Consider the following 21,305-nt stretch of genomic DNA (forward strand, 5'->3'; position numbering starts at 1 on the left):
CGGTAAAAGCAGAACGACAAAAAATCAAGAAGTCTTCGTCAACTGTGAGTATTTTTACAATATATCAAGGTCTAAATCGGCTTTATTAAATAAGGAGTTGTGGTATGATTGCCAATAAGACATCTATCCAGCAGAGACGAGGCAAACGTAAATGTATAGTCTACACAAGTGGTTGTAATTAAACAAGAGATCTGCCATCTACACCCCATTCTCTAAAGGGATAAAACATTTATTAAATATAACTTAAGACAACCAAGAACAAAATTTCTGATTTGGTACAGGTATATTAACATGAGGCGAAATATTCTCAGTTAATTGATTTTCAAGAACTTTCATTTGGCATAATCAATCAAAAACGCAAAATTAGCTCGGTTTTAATTAATGCTGTATATACAACAGTAAGTTTTAAATGACAAATATTTCGACAGGTTTTTAATCAAGATGCCAATTGCTAAAAGGAGTTAAAATTAGTTTTTTAAGGATCTAAAATAAACAACCGAATGCTTCAATATATTCCACAAACCCAGATTTTGATGCTGTAAATATCAGTCTGACTCTCCTGCAAAAAAAAAAAAAACAAAACAAAACAAAATGTAAGAAACATGCATTTTAGAACAAGCGGTTCTACAGAAGTACATGTAATATATTTTTTTTCGGAAAGAATTACCCTTCCAGAGCATCAAAATCGAAAGATAAATATATGTCAGAAAACATGTATGTTGTAAAGTTTCTGTGATATTCAGTCGTATTTTTTCAGTTTAAAATGCATAGATCAGTGACAGAATATGACACACTCCTTGTACATTTAAACTCATAAAGTCATTATACTACGGTAAACATTCCTACTAAAAAACAAATAGTTTTTTTTACGCTCTTGTATATATGATGGAATTTATTTATGTCGCGATGTCATCGAAATGCCTTTCGTACGATATCGTACATTAACCTGAATAAATATGTCAACTGTTGCTCTTGACAAGTGCAATCGACGATAAGTTGCATTCTGTGATACATCAAAACGAGGAAAGGAAGATATGATAGTGTTGCTGAATGGAAAACCCCATCCAGACCCTCATACGCACTTATAGTTGTCAAGACTTATTTAACTGTAACTGTGTAATAAATCTATATACTAGAACTACGAACGAAAACACAGCACAAAAGAATCACGTAATGAAAAATAGAAGTGTTCTTAATTTGTAATCCTTTGTTTGAATTTGAAAACAAAATTCTTTAAAAAATATTTATATAAATATAAAAAGTAGAGAATTTCAAAGATCTACCGCCCACTTATTTCAAAAAAGGACAAAAACATTAAAATATATCAAATATGGACAACTATTGACACGCATTCTGGCTTAAGCGCAATAATATGTGAAGAGAAATGATATTATTTTAAAATGCTATATATGCCCTTGTAATCGATTTCATTGAAATGAAAAAGGTTATACGTACATACCAACTATTCTTATATATAAATGAAAAGAAATTTTGCATATGGAAATAAATCACTGAGATCTTCTCTATATGCATCCTTTCAAGTGAACTTCAAGTAATAAACTGATATTTTTTCAATACAAAATTTTGCACAGAATTTTAAGCACAAATGACCTGCTATCTGAATTTAAACTCAACTTAAACCTTTGTAGTTTTTGCAATTAAACAAAAGAACATATCTTTTGGAAATGTTACATGGTTAAAAGTTTGTGGTTCAAACTAATTGATATATTACAATCAGATTGCAATTATGAGCTTCTGATATCAGTACAAAACATTCTCGTGGGATCAGATATTATAGATATCACTGGAAATGTTTTCATTGTTCCCATGACTACTATATTTATTCTTGTAGATTGAGGTCACTGTTGCCTTGTGTTCAGATAGAACTTTCAGAAGTTAAAAATTATTACATTATTGAAAAATTAACTTCCACCTTCACAGTTCACCTGCAAAAGGCGAGAAAATAGAAACTAGAGGGTCTTAAGAGCCTGTCGCTCACCTTGGTCTGTGCTTATTCAACAAAGGTCACTTTCCAACATTGTAGACAAGAATATAATTCATGACAAAAATCTCTGTTTTGTTGATCTTGTATTGCTAATCATTTAATCTGTCAAGTTTCTCACAATCTTCTTTAGTTTTTGCTCAAAACACAAAAGATGGTTGAAAAAAATCCTCATTTACTCTCCTATGAAGAGTGACAGTCTACATGTACTAACTATATCAGCAAAATTTGACTTGTTAGTAGATTTTGCCTTGCTGATCATTTTTGTGTTTTAAAGTGTCTTTTTAACTATTATATTTTTTATCATATAAGACAAAATACCCCCCCCACCCAAAAAAAAAAAAAAAAATCGTAAAAATCGTCATAAAAGGGCATTAACCTCAATAAGGAGTCATCGGGTGATTTCCTCCATATAGTTTTAATTAGAGATCTTGTCTTACTGATCATTTTTGCTTATTTAAGTTTCTACCTATCTATAAAAAATTAATTAAAGATATAAGGCAAAGTCGCAAAAAAATGGTAAAAATCGTCATCAAAGGGCAATAACTCTAATAAGAAGTCGACTGACGATTTAGACCATGCGGACATATTTGTAGAACTTGACTTGCTGATCATTTTTGCAATTTGAAGTCTTCAAGTTAATAGACCAAAATGAAAAAAAAAATGTTAAAATTTGTCATTTAAAGGCTATTACTCCTATAAGTCTGGCAGTTTTGATGTATATGAACAATTGGTAGAGCTCAACATTCTGAACATATATATCGACGGACGTCAAGTGATAAGAAAAGCTCACTTGGACCTTTGGGCTAGGTAATTTAAATAAACTGCTTCGCTGAGCGCAGCTGGATACGCCCGCAGAGGTCCAACCCTGAACAGTTGGGGCAAAAATGGACACAATATTCAAGCTTGATACAGGTCTGAATTTGGATTGTAATTAAATATTTGACATATTATAGGTTTCTGAATGAATGTAGCCAAAGAACTTGAAATTGGTTATATTAATTGAATTTATATTCAATGAAAGATTTCTTGCTGTTGTGCAATACTTAGTAAATTTGTTGTCAGACTATAAACAAATAAAGTTCAATTTCTTCTCAATGTCATATTTGAAATTTATGAAAATCAATAGGGAGATTACATCAATAGCTATAAATAATTCATCAAAGTTTCATAAGAACTGCTGAAAGCATTTTTGAGTAATTGCCCAAAAACTGGAAAATCCCCTTTTTTTAATGAATAAAACCCCATAACTCGGAAATGTAAAATCTACAATTTATAAATTTCTAAAGGGAGCTTACATCAACAGATATTAACAATTCACCAAAGTTTCATAAGAACTGCGGAATTTTTTAGTTATTTGTCCGAAAACTGGAAAATCCCCCTTTTTTATGAATAAAACCCTGTAACTCGGAAACGTAAAATCTAAAATTTATAAAAATCGAAAGGGAGCTCATGTCAATAGATATAAACAATTCACCAAAATTCCTTGCAAGTTGGTGAAGGCATTCTTGAGTTATTGTCGGAAAACTGGAAAATCCCCCCTTTTTTAATGAATAAAACCCCAAAACTCGGAAACGGTAAATCTGAAATTTAAAAAAAAGGGAGCTCACGACAATAGTTATAAACAAATCACCAAAGTTTCATGCATATTGCTTAAAGTTTTTTGAGTTAATGTCCGACATATTGACGACGGACGGACGGACAGACGGACAGACGTACGGACAGACGGTCAACGGTATACCATAATACGTCCCGTAAACGGGCGTATGAAAATGGGAACCATTTAAACAATTAATTTTTATGACACAAGAAAGATAACTCATACAAAACTTTAAAAAAAATGTGTAACACAACTGAATGTACATCACAAATGGACAGTGGTTATTGTGCATCCTATATATATATATATGTATATAAATATGTGTAAGACTTAAATATGTGTTACTATGTTATAGTAGTTACAGTTTAGATAATTTGTGATAGGATTTCCAGTCTTGGTTTGAAATATATTTTCATGTAAAAATAATGTATATTTTCTACATTTGTAAAGAAAGTAACAAACAAACAAAATGTAACTGTATGTTTTTATGAGTACAAGTATATAGCATCAATAATAATCTCATGTTGATCATATATGAACATTAGTTAGTGTTTTTTTTATTTAGCATTAACGCTGACACTGACACTGACAGGTCATAATTATAAAACATGCATTGTATCCTACTTTAAAAGAAAGAATGCACATGATAATGGTATGAGGTGAAGAAGTACAAAAAAAAAGAATTATGAAAAAAAACTATTCTTATATTAAAAATCAGTTCAGAAAAAGTACACAACAGAAACACTTGAAAATTTTCACTTTACAAAAATAAATAATATAGTATCAAAGAATTCTCAAAGATACTTTAAACACGTATTTTCATTCATTTATAATTCTCAATGTGATGCAACTTTGTACTTTATTTGGTCTTTTCAACTTGTTTGATTTCAGCGTCACTGATGAGTATTTTGTGACAAAATGCGCGTCTAGCGTACACAATTTGAATCCAGGTATGTATTATTAGTTCATTATTAACTTCTACATGTACTGAGCATCACTGTGTATTCACTTTAATAAACTTTGATTTGAAATTGTAATTGTTCCCTGTAAACCGAAGAATCAAAGGCTTTTTTTGTTCACAAATCACTTTCGTTCAATTTAAATGACACTTCGGTTACATTTTATATTAGTTTTAGGCACAATCGTTATATTAATTTCTAGATACATCTTATTTTTCCCAGAAAGAAAAACCTTCCTGTTTTGGAAAGAAACAATCATAGGTAAATTGGTACACTTACTTTTTTGACATACATCACCTATAAAGTCTTCACGACAATCACACGTAAAACCTGGTGCCACAAGTGATTGAGAACATGAACCCTCGTTCATGCAAGGATTCGGCGAACATACTTCTACAAGTATAAAATTTACTTTTTACAACAAGGTTGTCAAACGTGTTCATTTTAAATGATAGAAACATATAACAGAATAAAAGTTCAAACATACATAAAAAGGGATAGAAGATACCAATAAAAAACTGTCGACTAAAATCAGACATAACCATAACAAAAGGACAAAATAACTACCCAGAAATATAAGTAACACGAACTCATGAAATTAGGGGATTACCTCTAATGCTTGATAGGTCGCATTTGGTGATGCCAAAACCGACGATAAAAGGACACATTGTTCCTAGGACAATTGAAGTATAATCCTGTCATCTGTGACACAGATATTCCGTCCAACCAAAATTATGACGGCGTCCGTGAATCTTCCAAAGGTTTTATTTCAATCTAGCAATTTGAGTCAAAGGCCTCAAACAATTCTAGATGGGAAACGCAAGCTTTGGAATATGGTTTCAACAGGGATATTTCTTTTGTATGAAGACGCAGGAATGTTGCTATAGAGAAATGGAAAGTTCCTAATGTAAAAATAAAAATCTTCTCTTTTGCCGCAAAGTTAGTTCTCAACCGGACAGAATTGTCAACTCTAGCTTCAAGTCAAGATATGATGCAGAATTAACTGTATCTTTTTATTTCGTACCAAACTATGAATTGTCAAATGATAAGTTGTCATTTATTCAGAGGAATCTGAAGTTTAAGGAAAATAATAGTTTTTTTCAGTCTTTTTGAGAAGCTCCTGTATGAAGTCAGCCTCTGACAGACTTGATTATGCGCCGTTTATGTTTGAATACTTTTCCATACGAATAAAGGAACAAGTCGACAAAACGAGACGCACAGTTTTACCATGGAATGCAAAAACTGTTTGTTAAAAAGCTTGTCCACTAAAAGTATCAAATTCGTTGTCAATAAAAAAATCCGTCTTGATGATATCAATACCAGAAAACATTAGGTTAAGAACAAGATAAACAATAAGGTATAGATTTGCTAAATGCTGAAGGCAGTACTGTGATCCGTACTTATAACTTCAATGTACTTTGGCCTATTGGGAAAATTGTCTCCTTGGCAATAATACCACATCTCGAACTCTTATATTTATATACTTGTGTAAAGGGCAAAGTAATCAAATGATTTATACAATTGGACGAAAATAAAGACTTATCCTGCACGTAATCTCACACAGATCCTTGGAAATTTATAGTATCCACATCTGATTAACATCACCCCTTCAGTAAGTTGTTTCACTTAAACTATGAATCTCAGTTTTAATAGCTGATGACAGAAAATTTGTAAAGATTTTTCGCAGAGCATTTGGTAGATTCAGCAATATAACTCTGTTTGTAAGGACACTTATGTAACTTTAACATCTAGTAGGTAGATGAAAGATCTACTTTTTCATATTTTGTAAAAATTTCAAAACAAAAATAAAAAGGCATATGATTTAACAGGATTTCGTATAATGTAAATCACTAACACAAAAACTGTTTGGGAATCTGTATCCTGAGTGTTAATTGACACATTACGTTCTTTATAATTCTGATTTGAATAACAACTACATCATATAGCCTCAACCCATTCCGAGAGATTATCTACTATTCGTCTTTGTTTTTACTTTATGCATTTTTCCTGGCATTTTCCTTTACTGAATCAATTAATGGAAAAGAAAGGATGTAGTGTATTGATTCAGGACATAAAATACTTCACCCATAAACATAAAAAATACAAAAGAAAAGGAACAGCTCTCTTATTGCTGCATTTCATGTTAAGTGACAGCGTGGCAATAAAATGAGGCCTTCAACACGATAAAATTTCTCCTCACTACTGCAAATTCAATTCAAACCATAGCACCAGTTTACCATGGGTACTTATTGTGCATCAAATCTGGTCGACTTGTTTTGTATTACTCATATGAAGAAGAATTCATACAGATTATTCTTAAATACAAAACGAAAAAGTTTCTTGCAAAGTTTTTTATTTTACATTTAGATATATTGATGATGTTCTGTCGCTAAATAACCCCATTTCAATCAGTTCGTATATCTTTAATATCAGAGTAAACTTGAGATTAAGGATACTCCCGAAAGTAGAAGGTTTGCTTCAAATCTTGATCTTTTCCTCCATATTGACACATATGACGACTTCCAACTAGAATAAATGACAAGTAAATAACCCACATTTCAATGTGTGATTAAATCTCCTATATCACAGTGACTTGAGATTAAGGATACTCCCGAAACTAGAATCTATCACAAACATGATGTTTCAACTCTCTAATTGTCAATGTCCCACTGTGTCCTATTCCCAATTGTGAGTTTGAATGTCCCTTTGGTATCTTTTGCCTCTCTTTACCAGGTGTATGAACACAGATACTACATATATATCTTCAAAGACTCAAATGATGATAGATACTAGTCTTAAATTCATGGAAGTATATAGTCCACACTGAGTAAAGCCTGTTTTGTCGTGCGTGTAAATAACATCATGTAAGCTTTCTGATGAAGGAATTATGTATTTACCATTACATTGAAAACGAAAAAACTCAAGCGACACTTACTAACGAGGAAATTATGTTTTTTTTTAAAACTTTAACCAAATAGAAGAACTAATATTCTCCCACTATAATGATTACCTAAAATTATCTGCAAAACATCATTCCGTAGGGAATCCAAACCAGACTTTAAAACTACAGTGAAATAATCTACTCTAGGGTGTCACAGGTATTCATATCCGTAATGAAGATTTGGTAATTCAATTTCAATTTGCAAGCCGTCAGTATCGTGCATGTCCACATTTTATATCTGATCAATTAAGTAGTGTCTACGTTTTACTTGTACACTACTAAATTAATTAGATATAAATGTTGACACCGTTAGAAGAACGGAGTAATGATTATATAAAATATGTAAACTGAAATACATTTATATACAACAAGAAATGATTGTGACATAGGGTCGGCGATAATTAAATTTGATTCAAAATTGGTTCTTTGTGGCTTTCTAAAATGACATTGATGTTTTTTCAACGCTTGTTTGAAAAATATTGTATTTTATTTTTATGCGAAATTAAAGTTCTGTTGTTTTGGAAAACCAACACTAAAGAAATGCATATTTTTTTTCTCGAAAAAGACTCAAACCCTGCCACATTCTGTATGTGCCTGTCCCAAGTCAGGAGCCTGCAATTAGGTTGTTGTCGTTTGTTGCTGTACATCATATTTGTTATTTTGTTTAATATTTTGTATCTAAATCAGGCTGTTAGTTTTCTCGTTTAAATTGCCTTTTATGTCTTGCTTTGAGGTATGGGTTTTGCTCATTATTGAAGGTCGTACGGCGACATTTAGCTGCTATCTTCTACGTCATTTATTCCCTGGTGTAGAGTTGTATCTTTGAAAATCATACCACCTCTTCTATATTTTATATTGAGATTATATTTGAAAAAAATAGCCATATGTGACGAATTGCAAATTTTCAAGTTTTTGAATTGCTGATGGTTTTCGTCTAAGAAATAAGATATACCTGCTTCGCATCGAGAACCTGTCCAGCCAGACAAACAGTCACATTTGAAAGAAGATCCAGATATTGAACATGTGCCGCCATGCAAACACAGATTTGGTGAACAAAACGATACTAAAAATATACAAAAATAAAGCATTTTCTTTAACCTCCGATTTTCAGAAATTGTCATTCTTATGACAATTTTTTATTTATTTTTTTGTTAACTTTCTAATGCAAATGCACAGCAGATGTGAATGTTTTTATGTATATCCGACAATCACAATGCATAGCTCTGATTTCTTGTTTTGGTTTGGCTATATGTTAGGTGTGGTTTTTATTTATTCATTAGCTCTTCAACGTTTGCATTTGGTGCTGTATTTTCAAATACGTTGTCATAGAGCATCACCGAAGAGACATAAGTTGTCGAAATGTGCATCAGTGCAGAATAATTGGTACCGTTGATGTTATTACTGATACTGGTTTGACACCTCTGCTGGTGGACTGCTAGTATCATTAACCTATTAGCCAGTACTTCGGTAGTGGCAAGAACATTCGGATAATGTTTCATTAAAAATTGTTTTATTAAAGTTTGGAAGCAGTTTAAAATTAAGGAATGCCTCTCCCTGATACAAAGCCCTGATTCATTATCATCCGGGTTTGGCTATATTTCGTCTTTTTTTTGGAGTTTTATGAACTCTTCAAAGATTTAACAGTTTTATATTTTGAAATATGTTGTCATTTAGCATTACTGAAAAGACATTAGTTGTCAAATATCCACCTGCTTTAGATACATTGGTACCGTTAATGCTATTACTATCACTGTTTAACTGTTTGAAAGTTACTGTTACAAATTATGGAATGTCTCCCACGTGTGTAGTCCTGATTCCTTGTCGTCCGGTTTGAATTATGTGTTTGTCTTTTTTTTTGGTTTTATCACCTCTTAAACGTGTGTGTTCTGTTTTCGATTTCAAAAAAAAATGTTGGCCTTCATTATCGATGAAGTAATATTAATTGTCGAAATAAACATGAAATTCGTCGGTTTTCTTTCTGTAAACATATTAGAAACAAATAATTGGTTACTCTTCTTATGATTGAATAACACGTCTCAATGGACCATAAAGAACTTGGACATATGTTGATTAATTATTTTGTGTATAATCCCGTCTACATATGGCCGTATTTCACTGCCTCTTACATTAGACACTGTTCATATCGTTCAGCATTGCTTTTGTTTCTTTAGGAAATTAATTTTGACGTCAAATTTATTTTTGGACTCTATAATTTATATTTAATATCAAACTTTTCTTTAAGAATATTATTACAATTTATAGCTTGTCATGTTATTTAGTAGCTTGTCTATTGTTAAATACAATAAGTTAACGTAAAGGTCAGAGTTTGGCTGTTTTGTCTTTTGGATTGCTATCTCATTCACGTTTCCTCACATTTCATTTTATTCATAACTACCTCGGTACGTGGCAGCGTGGTTGCGGGATGGGTATTAAACCATCGCTTGTAAAAACCTGACCCAAGCACACTACACATCTTACTTACTGTTCAATGTGTCGGTGTAGTACAAAGTAGGGTACATATACATATCACATATTCTCGTCCTGAAGAAAGATTTTCTACTTGAAAATAAAAATTCCGTTTTTCTCATTTGCTGTCATCATCCCTTTATTCTAATTAATCTTGCTGGAATTTGTCTGACATCGATGTGTTTCCAATTGTTTTCAGTTTCATAGATATAAGAAGATGTAGTATGAGTGTCATGTTTGTTTTTCCCTAACTTGTAAACTACCTTCATATTAAACTACTCAACGAATTGTCTTGTGTATACTACCTACATATCAAGCTGCTTATTTGTCCTGAATTGTATACCAACTACATATCAAACTATCAAATGAGTTCGTGCCAGTGTGCTAGCTACAACTTCTCGGTATTCTGGCTTGTATATACTGCTAAAAATCAAAGTTCTCAGTGTCATTTGATGTTCTGTTCACTGTATGTTTTGTTTGGGTTTTGATACTACCTACCGATGGCCGGGTATGTATATACTACCTACATATCAAACTGCTCATTTGTCCTGTAAACTAAATACATACCAGACTACGCATTATTGTTAGCCAATATAGTTACTACATATTATAAAAATACTCAGTGTCGTGTGATGTATTTTTTCCCTAAAAATCAAACTACTACTTGGATTAGATGAATAATAAAAAAAAATCAGCTTGGTGTACAAGAAAATATATAATTATATCTTATGAGAGTTGTTCCTCCATTCTCATTATCTATTATTTTTTTCTGTACATTATACAGATGTGTTATCTTTAATAGTTTATTGGGGGGAAAAGTGATATCATATGAAATATTTGACACAAAATAAACCTAAGCCTTACTTTTTGCGTCAGTTTTGACTTGATTCTGTCTTAGTGACGGACAACGTCTTCGTATGGTCTGTGTGTAGTTTTTTCTGTAAAATTAGTGTGCATTTACTAAAATGAAATATGTAAAGATTACCTGAAGAAAAATACTCGGATCCGTTTGCAGGAATCAATTCAGTTGTACGTGAAAAATATTCATTGTTTAGTCGACATGTTTTATGTATGTAAAATACAGAAAGACAATTCGTTGTTTTTGTGCACTCATTTACACACATAAGTTGACTATTTGACTTCAACGTAGAAATCTCATTTGTTGTAGCTATGTAGTTGGTGAGGTTAACATCCCTAAACCAATGTGACAATTTACCTGTAAAATATGAATACATTAGAAACAATATTGCTTACATGAAGTCTGCTTGTACATTTGTCTAGCCTCTGATGATTCTTTACTGAATATATGTATGCTTATACAGTTATGATTATATTTTCCGTAGTCTAAGCACTGTTGACAGTTGTAGTTGTATTTTCTATTATTATTTAGTCTACAGTTTCAGTATTTTAAGTAAAATTTGCGGAACTTATTTTACAATATCAGCGCTGAGCGTTTAAAGATTGTATTTCGGTATAGACAGGACATGTCACGCGCACTGAAATCGGTCTAATATTTTCTTTTATAAAAACATTTAAAGAACGTATAGGATGGTTTCTATTTGATGAGAAAATAACAATAGACATTTTATGTGGGTTATAGATCCATAATGTTCAATGTATACCTTACCAGAGACATTTTATTTTTGTTTAACTTGCTAGAGACATCTTATCATTGGTTATAGATCGCCATTATAAGTTACGAGAACATTGTAACAGATCCCACGGGTTCAGTCAAACTTAATATTCATCTAGATACAGTTTTTCATTTTCTTGTACCTCATATGTTTATTTTATAGTTGCACTTCTGTAGTTTTAGACAATGCAATGTCCCAAATGAACTCCTTTTACTACTAAAACTGTGCCACTTTAATTATGAAGTTTCGTAAAAAAAAAAACATATCCTGGAATGGAAAGTTCATATGCACTGCTATTTTTTGCAATGGTCATAACATAGGGTTGTGCGGTCTATTTTCAACATTTATATGCCTTGAACTTCTATGAGTTTAAACTTATACTAAAATTCTTTACTATCCATCCCTTTACTTTGAGTCTTTCTGAGAATTCAATTTTTCCGCTATCCAACGGTAATTATACTCGTAAAATTCACAAGTTTTGTCTTTATGATATGAAACATGGAGATCATATCTGGGAACAAGTAGAAAAACAAAACAAAATATCAATGAATATTATATATCTCCCCAAAAGAGGCGTGGTTTGTGAATCAGGATTATTTACAAAGTCCAACCTATAAATTACAATAGACATTATCGGAGCACCTGGAATCACCCACAGTTTTTGGTGGGGTTCGTGTTGCTCAGTCTTTAGTTTTCTATGTTGTGGTTTGTGTACTGTTGTTTGTCTGTTTATATGTTTGTATGTTTGTCTGTTTGTATTTTCTTTTTTAGCCATGGCGTTGGCAGTTATTTACTACTTATGAGTTTGAATATCCCTCTGGTATCTTTCGCCTCTCCTTTTTAATTTTCATAGATACCTTGTGTGCACTATTACTTACTAGAAACATTTTGTGAATGATCGACAAAAGTCCGTTTTCAGAAACAAAGAAGCTGTGAACTGTCTATCATCTCTTCACGATAAATATGTTGTTGCTCCTGCGGACAAAGTTTCAAATAATATTGTCTTTGTATGTAAATGGTACTACTACGAGTATCTTGTAAAAGAATTAGGAATAAATGAGCACTCAGGTAGTCTCACATATCATTTGACAAGAATTAGATTTTGGTGAATTAAAAGTCCTTCATGGCTTCAAATTAACAAAACACCACACATGAAAATAGTTGAGTTACACGAATACCAGCAAAACCAAGGATTCCCAGATGCTTCGGATGGGTGAATCAGTTCACATTCCACTAATGGTACTCGTCGTGTTGCTAAAGGCAAGTAAACATATATTGATAAATTCGTTAAACGTTGACGTCACAATCGAGATTAAGAGGATGGGAATATTGCTACGACATGTGAAAAAATTATCCGTATTCATCTGTGACACAGATATTTCATGAAGGTCAACCAATTAATGAGGATTTCAACTTTAACATTTGGAACCCTAACTTCCTAAGCAGCAACCCTCTACTAAGGAAACTATAAGAAAACACATATCCTAGCATAGTGTATCAACATGTATATACGCCATATGCAGCTATTTTGCTGATTGGCGAATGCAACACATTCAAAGATCGTTTCTATCCGTTTTTTTAATAGATTTGCGCTCAGTATAAACCATTTTTTAGTCATCGAACTTAAACTTAAAATTAACATAGAATAACAAAGTGAAAATAGTCAAAAAAAATCTGACAAAGTGATCAAATCAAAGATCTGTTTATGCTGAGTAAGATTAAACAGTTAAACAGCATCTATACTACTAAATGAAGAGACCAATTTCATTGAGCCGCAACTCCTCTGAAACCATACAAAGTCGGAAATATTTGTGATATGACGTATAAATGTAGTGTTTTGTACTTCCTAAATTTGACTTTGAAACAATCTTTTTTCCACAGAAAACGCCAATTTTTGAGAAAATATCCAAATTCGGAGACCGTTATCGATCCGTGTCTTATACGCTTTTGCGCATGCTCAGTCGACGTATCAAAGAATTCAACTATATGGCCCAAGACCACAATTAATGATCCCGCTTTTCACGAATATAGTTCCTTTTAATTAGAGTGTATTTTTTCTTAATTTTTTTTCTTTCCCTTCCTCACTCATTTCTTAGTTTTTTTTGGGTGGAAATAAAAGAAGAGAGGTGAAATAATCTTTTGGATGTTGTATTTTAACTGATTTTGATATGGAAAGAGTGATTAGGCCAGGTGCAAAAAGGTGATATTTACAGTTTTCGGAACATCTCTTGACTTGTCCATAGGGGTATGGATGTGTATTGGCTAAATTTGTAAGAGTCATTGGTTCAATCTTTCTGAATTTTGGATATATTTTTGGACTAGTACTATACATTATACACACAAAAGATTTGACAAAAATGCAAGGTGCAATTTTTTTAATGAAACAAAACGTTATAAAGAACTAATAGGGGAATTTAATTGTGGTCTGTGGCCATATAACTAATATAGGACAATGATGTTGATTAAAAATTACACCATTCCAGGCCCTTTTGTTTTCCACATAATTAATATTATCAATAATTAACAAGTTCCGGGTCGAATGCGATACCGATATCAATAGTATATATTACCTATTACTAATCTGTACGTTCCGCATCTGTCAGGCGCACCACCATTTGCTATATACACGGGTCATAAACACACCTAAACTTCGTTATTATACAGGGTTGACACTACTCAATTCAATCATTGTCACATTGTTTCCGTTTGTAGTTTTTTAATCAGTTTTACTTTATAAGATAACAATACAAATACTAAAAATCCAGACTTGAAATAAAGGCGTAGATACAGTTTCCAGTTTGTTAGCCGGCATGACGTAAAAACGGCGAAATAAAGAATTCAAATTTATATATAACTAATATAGGACAATGATGTTGATTACAAGTTACACCACTCCAGGCCCTTTTGTTTTTCAAATAATAAATACTACAAATAATTAATAAGTTCCAGGTCGACGGGTTCAAACAGAAAAATTTTGAAAGCAGAGAAAACCTTGCCTCTTATAATCAACATGACTTTATCATATGACAATACCAATACAAATTTGTAGATTTTGGCTTATATCTCTGAAACCAAAGCATTTAGAGTAAATCTAACAAGGGTAAAACTGATTATCAGGTCAAGATCTATCTGCCCTGAAATTTTCAGACAAATCTGACAACCTGTTGTTGGGTTGCTGCCCCTGAATTGGTAATTTTAAGGAATTTTGCAGTTTTTGGTTATTATCTTGAATATTATTTTAGATATAGATAAATTGTAAACAGCAATAATGTTCAGCAAAGTAAGATCTACAAATAAGTTGTCATGACCAAAATTGTCAGTCGACCCCTTTAGGAGTTATTGCCCTTAATAGTCAATTTTTAACAATTTTTTGTAAATTTTTGTAATCTTTTACAAAAATCTTCTTCTCTGAAACTACTGAGACAAATTTAACCATACTTGGCCATAATCATTATTAGGGTATATAGTTTAAAAAATTTGTCTGATGATCCCGCCTTCCAACCATCATGGTAGACTTGGTTAAAAATAGAACATAGGGGTAAAATGCAGTTTTTGGTTTATATCTCTGAAACTAAAGCATTTAGAGCAAATCTGACAGGTGGCAAAAATGTTCATCAAATTTAGATTTATCTGCCCTGAAATTCAATCCAAATCCAATCCAAATTAAAAATAAGGCTTATATATGATGAGATAACTCAATTCAGTCACGGACTCCCGATGTCGCGGGTGTGGTCTAGTGATCAATAATATTAGGGCATGTAGGTGAACGGGATGTAAGAAAACTTTCAACAACACAAAGATCTTGTTTATGTAGTTCTAAGACAGACATATATGAAACTAAATCCGACACGAATGGCCCCGCACGCAAAAATAGCTTGAAGCCATTTTTAGGAGTGGAAGTTTGAATATGTAAGTCCGCATAACTATGATATTCACGAAATTTTCAACGTCCAAAGCCCGTAAATTCGGCAAAATTCAAGGAGCGGAACCAAACTGGACTCGATATATAACTCATCATAGTAAACTCACATACTAAAATCAGCTCAATATGTGAAGGTGTTTAGAACAAAAGTCCGTATAACTGTTATTTTCCCAAAATTTAAAAGTCCAAAGCCCGTAATTCGGCAAAAATCAGTGGAGTGGAACCAAATAAAGGCAACAGTGGTACACCGCTGTTCAATAGTCATAATTCGATCAGGCAAAAACAAATCCGGGTAACAAACTAAAACCGAGGGAAACACATCAACTGTAAGAGGAAAACAACGGAACAACATAAACACTAAACTACAACAAAAGCAACGTAAACTCGAGCTGTAACTAATCATAATAGACTCACATACTAAAAATCTGCTCAATATGTGAAGGCGTTTAAAAAAAAAGCCCGTATACCTGTTATTTCCACGAAATTTTCAGAGTCCTAAGCGCGTAATTTTGGCAAAACGCGATCTGTAACTCATCATAGAAGACTCATATACTAAAAATCAGCTTAATATGTGCAGGTGTTTAGAAAAAAAATAAATCCGTATAACTGTTCATTGGGAAATGACGGAATGATGGAATGACAGAATGACGGAATGACGGATAAGGGTAAAACTATATGTCCCCGATCACTTTGTGGCGGGGCCATAAAAACATAAGAACGAGCATGGGATGAGACACTATTGGGGTCCTATGGGCAGGCATAACTTGCTTGATTTACATGTACCGATATATGTCCATACATATGTTCATATTTTCCTTTACTATGTGAAACAATGAGATTTACTCAAAAAACTTAATGTTCATGCTGTAATCTGTATTGGGAATAAATTAGAGAAAAATATAAACACTGCACTTAAAAATGCATATAATGATCTAAAGTTTATTTTCATGCTCTTTTGAAAATTACCTTTTGAGAATTATTTTTACTCAAGATCAATGCAATGAAATCTAAAAGATAATTTGTTTGATTAAGAACGCGATTATCAACGGGATTTTATCCTAAATCATTACTTTAACGTTAAAAATCTACTTGTTTTGTATATCTTAATATATCAAATTTCCTCAAGTCAAGAAAAAATGAAACTTTATTTTACCGCATGATATAATTGATCATTCAATAACAGGTAAAAGATTACGTTACTTTACATCGACGTTTTCTCATTGTGACGTTTACCGCCATAAGCCTGGAAATGTCAGTGCGGGTCACATATGTGCACATCTGAATTAATTTTGACAAGAACTCTCAAACCCAAATGTTTGAAAAGCTATTTTGAAGTAATTCAAATCGACAAATCCTGTTCAGTCATGTCGATTAATATTTCAGTAATCGATTACTCATTTCCTTTAGTTTTCTTGAAGATTTTATCACTGAGTAAATACATATCATTTGGAATATTTTTGTTGAATTCAATGGAGCATCTCCTTTCTTCCAGTAAACAAAAGAGTCTGTGACTATTCTCATAACAAAAGGCATTAACAGCTTTTATCTATTCACGGAAAAGATTGTGCTAGGATAAACAGGATATTGGATTACTTCGACGAATAACTTATCAACCAAAGATATATATATGATTGAGTTCTAGGAGAAGTTTGATCTTTATGAACATATTTTTTTCATTTGTTGATATATTCAGTAGACATAGGAAGTTTGAATATTCAGAAACAAAACAAATAGACATCATAAGTAAATAAGTTGTGCCCATGTATCGTATTCTTGGCATTTTATGTTTTACATACATGTTTGATATATTTTATAAGTCTTGCATCTTTGATGAGATTTTACTTTCTAAATCTAATTTACAGTTAATTAACCCAACGAAAAACAATAAAACAGACAATACCTGCAGATATAGACGACATGTTCTCTATAAACATTGTAGATTTTTCTAAATGTATAAATGAATTGGTGAACCTCAATGTTATCGTACTTAATAGAGGTTTTCCCGATTGTCTACGTATCAGGTACGGTTGGTACGTTACTCAACCGTTAGTGTTGTTTTGGAGGTATCATTTAATGCAGGAGATTATTTAATTCATCTTGATAAAATTAAAGAAATCGAATTGCATATCAGCAAAATCTAGTTTAACCTTTTATGTGATGTGTTTATAGCGATTTCACCGTTTCTAAAACACTTTGTTTGTGATTCTATATAAGATTATATAGTTAGTGGATAAGTGCATGAATCAAACAGACCTTATACGATTTGAGTTGAGATGGCCTTTACATTTCTAAATAGTTTCTTATGTATAAACAGAATTTGGAATAATTGAAATACTATCTATGAACGACTTTCTTAAACACGTGTTACTGGTGTAGGTTATATACGTTTTAACATGTCAAAATTGTGTTGAATTCTCAATATAATTCTTGGATGAATTTGAAATTAGATATTATTATTTAAGTAATATATTCTCGATAATTAAAGAAGATATTTTTTGTTGAAAAGATGAAAGAGCTGGGATTGAGTGAGAAAAGGGCACCGTCTAATGCAGATTTTTTATCACCAACTGAAGATTTTTTTCTAGAAATGTATTCAAAAAAAGTAAACTAAATTTTATCATTGGTGAAAATCTCATACACGTGTAAGACGATGTTTGTGAAAATGCCGAAATATATAAGAATGGTAAATTTAATATACAATAAACATTGTTGATCACCTAAATGGAAATGGCTTTTATCATGATTCCTGGGTAGATGACAATTTAACAATGTTCAGAGACTTGCACCTTTAAAAAATTGAAAACAACACGTTTAATAATTTCATGCGTCCGAAGCGCTTTTCTGGATTTACCTTCGTCAGGAACGCCAAAAATACCTAAAACAAATAGCCAAATAAATCTAAGGTCAACTTGGCCTAAGGGAGTAGAAACCTTAGTTTCTTTATAATTTCAAAATTTATAAACAGTCAATTTTAGAAAGGTTTGTTATAAATCATGTCAGTACCAAAGTACTGACTACTGAGCTGATGATAACCTCGGGGACTGATAGTCCACCAGCAGAGGTATCGACCCAGTGATGTAAAAAATTGAAAACAACACGTTTAATAATTTCATGCGTCCGAAGCGCTTTACGTTGCGATAACGCAGAGGTGAATATAGTTTTAGTATTATTTCATCATTAATGAGATTAATTTTGTATGTTAAAATGGCTCTTATTTTTTAATGTTTCCTAAAAGCCTACAAAAATAAAATTCCAACAAATTCATTCTATATTGTATTGATAATATAACAGGCGAAAATGAGGTAGATTATAGATTTGCTTTATATTTTAGCTTCTTTTTGCCTTTGCGATTTCAAGAGATATAAATCTAAATTACATCCGTTCGTGCAACGGCTGCTTGAAAGCATAATCAAGTACACACAATATTGTTTGCTATAAATACGAAAAATATCAAAGTGAAATTAATACTAAGTTACAGGTAAAAATCCTCCAAATACTTTTGATAATGTTTCATAAAACATACGTTGACATGAAGCGTAAACATCAATTATTTTCAAAAGTTCAATGACGGCTCCCATTTCGTACTTCAGTTGGTATGGTAGCAAATCGGAAAACCTCTATTTCACGATTAAAAGTCAGCGTCGTCTTTTTGTAGATCTTTACACTAAATTTAAATTTTAATTGTCATATGGGAATTTTTTTTAACAAAATGAGATGAGAAAGTAAACGACATTTCCTTTCATAGCTTTAATTTTCCTTTTATAGATGGCAATGTTCTGTTGGCTTCTAAGGAAATCTTAGGTTCCCAGTTGGGTTGATACGCGTGAGTTTGAGCTGAAGTTACAAATTTCTATAATGATTTCTATTACTAAATCACTGTTAGAACATGGATACAGCTGTGACAGATTAGTAAAAACTTATATAAGATTTAATCCTTTGATTCCAAATATAGTGGTTTATTGTGGAAATATGATTCCACATGCATAAATCTGATAAAAAGTGGTAGTTCATACCGGTTTAAATGGTACTGTCATATCAAAAGCTAACAGATATAGGAATTGTCCTGCAAATATTTTATAGTCTTTGTAATATATAAATTGATAAAGATTAAACTTGATATTGTTGTTGCCAGTCATAGCGTATTTTATCTTGAGATAAACATGAGAAAGAGGCAGGAGATACCAAGGGACATTAAAAACCCATAAGATAAAGAAAAACTGACAACACCATTGCCAAAAAAAACCCCAAAAAAACACGGAAAGTCAACAGAACATTACACAATAAACTAAAAAACTGACCAACACGAACCCAATGAAAATAAAGCTGCTAATCATTAATCAAATGTTTATCACCAGTCCAGCAGTCAGCATTTTTCTGTTGACATGAACATTTACGGATATGTTCAATTTCTGTGAATGTGTTGTTTATAAACTGCTGAATGATTCGAAATACTAAGGGTTTTCTACCCTAGGCATTGATTGCCTTCGCTGTATTTGGCACAACTGTCGGAATTTTTGGCTTTTCATACTCTTTAATGTATTTGATTCGGCATTCCACCTTCTAAGATTCGAGCGCCACGGATTAGTCGTATATAGACGAAACGCGCACCTGACGTACCATTTGTAAGTCTGGTATCTTTGACGATTTTTACAACATATGGGTCGATGCCACTGCTTGTGGGAGTTTCGTTCCCCGAATGTATCCCAAACACAGTAGTCAGCACTTTTGTGTTTACATGAAATATCAATAATATGTTAATTTTCTGTAAATGTACAGTTTTAAAATGTTAATTTATCTAAACACTTGGGTTTTCTACCGACAGGCATACAGTCTTTGCTATTTTAGGAGAACGTTTGGAAATTTTTGTTGATAAATTCTCTTTAACTTCATATTTGATTTGGCCTTCCATATGTTTTTATTCGAACGCCTCTGATGAGTCTTATGTACACGAATAATGCGTCTGACGTACCAAATCGAAAGACATGTATCTTTGATGAATTATTACAATACCTCGGTCGATACCACTACTGATGGATGTTTCGCCACAAGCAGGTTAAACCAGTCCAGTAGTCAGCACTTATATGTTGACATGAAATATCATTGATACTTTAAATTCGAAAATTATTGCGATGCGTTAATGCAAAAAATGCGACAGTGTCAGCTTCGACTAATTGATTGATTAAGGTTTGCTTTACGCCCCCTAAGCATAAAAATGTCAGCTTCAAAAATATAAAAACTAGCATTTATAATTTCTGTAATGATTTTCCTTTATAAAGTGTTTGCAACCGCATTAATTCGATCTCGCATTTTTACCAGTAATCAGTAATTTGCAATGATAAATGCACGCATTAATTTGTGAATTTACAGTATGTTAATTTTTGGGTAAATTTACTGTTTATAAAATGTTGAATTACTAAAAAATCTAAGATTTTCTTCCCCAAGACATAGATTGTCTTCGATTTTTTTCAAAACTTTACAAAAAAATATTTTAATTTGGTCATCTTACTGTTTCGATTCCAATTCCATTGAATAGTCTCATTAGATCAAACGCGCCTGGTATTTTTAATAAGTATTTACAACAGCTGTGTCGATGTTAACGCCTGTCGTCGTTTCTTTCTCGAGGTAATCAGCAGCCTTGAGATTGCTTTGACATCTGATGGCTTTTTAAGGATTTGCTGGGCCGTTAGACCGATCTCGGACTCGATATCTTTATGTCATTTAATTTTAATCTGTTGTAGTCCTGTATATAAGTGTAATACTTTATGTTTGACGTTAAAACGC

At 32.2% G+C, this 21,305-nt stretch overlaps 1 long non-coding RNA gene across 1 annotated transcript; it reads right to left on the reverse strand.

Annotated features, from left to right (window-relative positions):
• Positions 1–373: 373 nt before the first annotated feature.
• On the reverse strand, positions 374–11,162 carry LOC127737619 (uncharacterized). Its single transcript, XR_007999716.1, has 4 exons — positions 10,954–11,162; positions 8,455–8,565; positions 4,841–4,954; positions 374–559 (listed from the first exon to the last, which is right to left on the reverse strand). It is a non-coding gene; the product is annotated as an uncharacterized LOC127737619 (long non-coding RNA).
• Positions 11,163–21,305: the final 10,143 nt, after the last annotated feature.

This window comes from Mytilus californianus, unplaced genomic scaffold, assembly GCF_021869535.1.
Source record: "Mytilus californianus isolate M0D057914Y unplaced genomic scaffold, xbMytCali1.0.p SCAF_4, whole genome shotgun sequence".
Classification (NCBI taxonomy): domain Eukaryota; kingdom Metazoa; phylum Mollusca; class Bivalvia; order Mytilida; family Mytilidae; genus Mytilus; species Mytilus californianus.